Below are 6,000 nucleotides of genomic sequence, written 5' to 3' on the forward strand. Positions count from 1 at the left end.
AAATAGTCATTAAATCTTTGACTTTATTTTTGACAATTGAGTGCAAACCTTTTTTTCCATTAAGCATGACTGAAAGATAGTGCTCAATTGCTCATGAGCACTTAAATTACTTTTCTTTCTAATGACAGTTCTGCTGTATTATATTCCATTATTAAATTTAAATTGTCATTGTTGTAAACATTTTCTTCATCAGGAAATACTTTTCTACATCTTAGAATTCATAGTATTTGTCAATAAGGACAAACATTTCAACATTCCTTGACTACTGTTTGTAATTTGTGCAACCAACAGTAGATGAAATAAATTATTTTTCTTTCAATTGTTCAATTACATTACTAACATCCAGATCTGGACAACAAAAGTCTTTCACAAGATCTGGACAAATTAAATTACTGTGATTAAGAAATGAATCTTTATTAATATTTTGACTTTAGTTTGTTTGGAAGGCCAACAGCTTTGCCAAATACTGTAGATAAATAAATCAGATGGAAGACTATATAAGCAAGAAGGTTTCTGTAAAGGTCAGAATGATGAGGTGAGGGAGCTTGTGCAATGCACATCGTAATTTCATCTTGGAGCCAATGATTAGCTGAGATTGGAGTTTATCCCCACCACACCTCAATCTTTTGTTATGAAATAATGTTTCCTAATCATGGTAATATTTGGTACTTCAGGTAGTTTTAGATGGATTTCCTGCCAGTTTAAGAAAAATCTAAGGTAAGTGGTTTACGGTATGTAGTGATTTGCTGATTTTGAACCTTAGTTAACATTTTTCTCTTTGGTTCGTTTTCTTGCCTTTATTTCAAATGTCTGTTAGCAAGCAAATACTGTTCTCCGAGTTTTTTTTTCCTTTTTGGACAAAACTGCAAATACTTACTGTATATGTTTGAGACATTAGTAATTCAAGAAAAATAAGTTAATCTATTTTGTATACAATATCCTATTGTCCTCTGTTGTAGATAGTCACTGTAGATTCGTCACACATTTGTGTGTGTGTACTGAAGGTGCTATGGATAATTTGTCCTTCTATACCTTGTGATGTATTGTGGGGTCAACAATCTAAACTGCATTGGCAGCACATCCATTCTTCAGCCCAGACTTGTAAAGCAGCCATAAGCCCAAGGTCTGCAGGTCCATGGCTATATTAGGAGGGGAGAAGTGAGCCTGCACTTTGTCAAAGTGGCTGCTGTGGCAGAAGTAAACCTTTCTCAGTCTGGAGGCTGGGAATATACGGTTATAATTTATGTCCATACTAAACCTGACACTGAAGTGGCTGTGTCTGCATTCCCCATCATAAAAACCTGGATGACTTGAAATTTCCTTCATTTAAACTGTGACAAGACTGAAGTCATGTTTCTTGGCATATCCCATCAGATTCATAATCATCAAATTTATACTGCTTTCATCAAGCTTATTCCATACAGTAGTATATCAGTGTGTTTAAAGTCAGACCACTGGAATAGCTGCTTAAACAATTACAGAAATAGTCTTTTTGTATCAAATTTTTTGTTGAGTATGGTTTTGTTGCATTTCATTATTTGGCTAATAAACATTTTCTTCCAGATGGAGCACAAGTATCCTACAATAAAATACAACATTCTGAAACTGAACTGTGGGAATCCTTCAATGAAGATTTTGAAGTTTCCATTGCACCATCGACATTCTGCAAGACCCATTTGATGCTACACGTCTTTAAAACGGAATGCCCAATAACCATGGGGGAGGAATGACTCAGCCCCTTGTTTCTGATCCGAGTCACCACTGAGTCAGTTTGATTTTACCTGTGGGGATACCTAGAAGCAGAAGCAGCTTGAAATTTAAGCTAATGGAGAATTGCTCATCAAATTTGTCATCGGAACTGAAAAACCTAACTTTTATCTGTGCAGTGATCCTTGGCACTAACACAGTAAAGTTATAGAATTGTTTGCCTGTGAGAAAAAATAACAATGAAAATGCTTTGTTAAAATTAATTTCATGCTATGTATTACAAATTTTATCAATATACTATTTAACTTTGTATAAGATAACATTAAAACAAACAGCCTTTCTACCCTGATATATTAGACCACTGGCTGTGACAAAGATTTATGAGTATTTCTATAATAGCTTAAGCATACATGAACAAGAAGCTCTTGAATAATTCTTAAACTGAATATAGTTTATTTGATGCTTGGTCTAGAGATGGTGTGATAAATATTATAGCTTTCAGAGCGTCAGTGCAAAATTCACATATTCCCTTCAGTTCCTAAATCTTGGCCAGGAGTGTCTCCAAAGCAGCGTTTCTGAATTATTGATTCATTTTTGGACATTCATTTTAATGAACATACTATAGTTTACAAATGAGAAGATGCAAATTGGCCCATTTATCTCAATTGGTTATTAATTACAATCATAACAAACCATGATTAAAACTTCTTGATGTTTTTATAAAGGTATACTGAAATAATCAGTCCTGCCAAATTAAAATAAATACAGAAAAATGTACAACACTAATACTTTTATATACATACTGTATGTACAGTAGCTGTTGTGGGGAAAATCTGGACACTTCCAGATACTATTTTTTATACAGTAATTACAGTACCTGTATCAAAAACTTCAGAATAAACAGCAAGTCTTGTTTCACATGCAAACGTAATCTGTACTATAAAATCTGTTTTCTCAAACTTGCCATCCTCCTGGGTTGCAGTTGGTGAATTTATGAACAAGATGGGCCAAATGGCCTACTCTTATTTGTAACCAGAAAGGTTATGGGCCCACTCCACCTGCTGACTTAACCAATCACCAGCTGGAATTTCTGCTGTGGAAAAGTGTTGCATGTCTCTCCTAACGTGCTTCTCTCTGCTCAGTCAATATGGCTGGTTCACAATAGAACCACTTGACTGCCATGACTTTTATCTAGGCTTTGGAACTTAAACTTTTTGCCAGCAGCACTGAGATTGAGAAAGTCCTACATACGGTAAAGATTTTCAAGGTCTATCCTGCAGCAAAACCTCATGACCAGCTAAAGTGCCTACCACCGTGCTTTCACTTTATCACGGGAAGACTTCATCAGCATGCCTGAATTATTCATTATTCAACAGTAGCCTCTATTCCAGTATCAAACTGAGTTTCTTTGTATTTGTGACATGCCCTACCAGGCAGTCAACCCTGTGCACAGAGTCTGTCCTAGTTAATCTAAACGCTAAACTGGATGTCCCACTGAAGAGAACTGTCAGTGTGAGGTTACAGTAGAATGCCTCTTCTCTCCCTAATACTTTGAGCCACATCAGGACTGGAGTGGCATCAAGGCAGCGAAGAAAGGTTTTTACAATGCTTTAGTGGACCCAACGCACACAACGTTTTGGCTGTGGAACCTTCTTCGGGTGTAAGAAAGATAGGGCAGTCATCCAAAGTAAGCTTGTGCAGGTTATTGTTACAATGGTCAGTTAAGGCATGCATCTCCTACTGTACAGTTCATACAGTAAGCTTCATCAAGCATGGGATACCTTATTAACTTTTACTGTGCTTGGTGTAAAAACGAATTATCCTGTTATCCAACTTAAAATATTAGCTTCCATTTATTTAATCTAGTTCAAGTTTAACTGTTGATTCAGAAGTCCAATGAAGCTTTGTGTATTCCTTAGAAGACCTTAAATACTGAAATCGGATCCTCTGGTAGCCTTTTATGTTTTAAACTAGAAAGATTAACTTGTCCAAGCCTGTAGTGAAAGACATTCATTTGAGCCTGTAAATTGCAAACGGTAATTGAAATGAGATCTTACTAGTGCATTTGCCAATTTTAACAATTTATGTAAATCATGCATTAAAACAATCCACAACTTTATTGCTTCCCCACAATACAGTACAGCATATAGATGTAAGGTTGTCAACATTTTTTTATAAGCAAGTTTACTATTTCCCATTTTGTCTCTAATTTGTTTTTGCTACTAATAGTAGCAAGTAATTCATTGCACTGGTCTACATTCATTTATATGTGTTTCACCTCGCCATCGGCCTATTAAATATTACTTAAAATGTAAGGAAAAGTTACAAATGAAAAACCATTTGGAAGATTTAAAGTAGCTTATCTTGTAAAAAAGTGATCCAATGATATACAGCTGTTTAATTTAAAGAAGCCAGTACGTCATCTTTTGTTTCTCCACATTGTCCAGAAGATGTAAATGTCTGTTATAAAACAAAATATCTGTAACTTATAGTACTTAGAATAAGTAGCTTCTTCAAGCACTTTCAAATTTGTTTACTGCATGTCTGTACTACCTGCATGTAATACTGCCCTTTTCTGTGATAAATGTCATCTCCCAAGTGGTTAGAATGTTGTCTAAATCGGTATGAATCTGTGAATTTAACTTTTTGTTGCTAAATAGGTATAGTTTGACACACTATAGGTCACAGATGGTGTATAAATCTCAAAAAACGAGATAAAATAAAGACCAAGCCCTTCTTCAGACCTCCACGGTACACCATGGATTTAAATTCGTTTACTCCTTATTGATTTTTGATATCTAAAACCTTGAATGTCTATTGCCTACAGTTTGTGAATTAATCTTAATGAGGACCTTTATCAAATATAAATGTACTGCATTGTGTGGTTGTATCCATCATTGCTGCTGTTTATTGAAAATTAAAGCTAAATTAGTAGGAAGATTTGCCTATTCTAAACCCACATTGACTACCTTCAAAAAACTTTAGAAACATAGTTATACGAAAGACATGTTTTTAGTTTTCAATTGTCCTACTTTTCATACATGAGAGGTGGATTAGCAAATGCCTTACTTTGGGGAAAAACTTGATTGACATTAACATTTTGATGCCCTGAGATATACAGTATATTCCACTGAAATCAGTTGCATGACTTCTTTAAAGAAAATCTGAACCCTAACCTGTTGCATTTCCAATGGAATGCACTGCATTTTAACAGACACAGCTAAAATTTCTTGGGTATTCCTCACTCTTAACCTATTTAACCCTGAAACTGTGCTCATTGAGAACACCATTCAACACAACATTTCCAATAATGGAATAATTGTCAAAAAACAAAACTGTACCATAGCTGATTCTTTTTCTTTGGTTTGGCAAGGTTGCTTAGTCTTCTCAATCTAATATTTTGATGGCCTGATATATAGTTTAGGCTCAAATGAGTGGAAAGTTGCATTAATTATTTGAAGAAAATCTGAACCCTAACCTGCCCAAACACATAGCTAGGGTATGGATTCTTAGACAACATAGAGAAGGGTTGATGGCATGGCTGTGTTGTAGGACAGAAATGAAATGTAGGAAAAGTGATATTTCAATGTTATCTTTACTTTTTTTTTCTTGCATACAGTATATGGCTCTATAGACTGCTTTGCCCATCATGGGATTGTTGTCTTAATTGCTGTCAAAGCAGGAATGAAAAAAACTGGTTAAACTTTACATGCAATTGCATTTCCCATTGAATGCACTGCAATTTTAACAGATACAGCTAAATTTTCTTTGGAAATCCCTTCCTCTTAACTTATTTAATCCTGAACCCATGCTCATTGAGAATACCATTCAACACAACATTTCCAATAATGGAATACTTGTCAAGAAACAAAACTGTACCATAGATGATACATTTTCTTTGGTTTGGAAGGGTTGCATAGTCTTTTCAAACTAATATTTTGATGCCCTGATTTATAGTTTTTGCTCAAATGAGTGGAAGGTTGCATTAATTCTTTGATGATAATCTGACCCTCTTCTATGTAAACCCTTAGAAGAGGGGCATTTCCCTTTTATGATCAATGATTCCCATTGTTTATTCCATGGTTTATGAACCCTCAATTTATTAATATTTTCTCCAATAAGCCTCGATTGTGGTTTTGTGTTGTAGTGAGCCCATGCTCTTTTATTATATTTCATTGTGCATTGTCTGTGCAATCAATATCCATCATGGGTCCAAATGTAAGAATCTCAGGGTGGTGCTAAGAAATCACTGAAAGCAATAACCATGGTAGCAAATGGAAATAATTAAGAGAC

Source organism: Atractosteus spatula, chromosome 6 (assembly GCF_055471065.1).
Source record: "Atractosteus spatula isolate fAtrSpa1 chromosome 6, fAtrSpa1.hap1, whole genome shotgun sequence".
Taxonomy (NCBI): Eukaryota; Metazoa; Chordata; class Actinopteri; order Semionotiformes; family Lepisosteidae; genus Atractosteus; species Atractosteus spatula.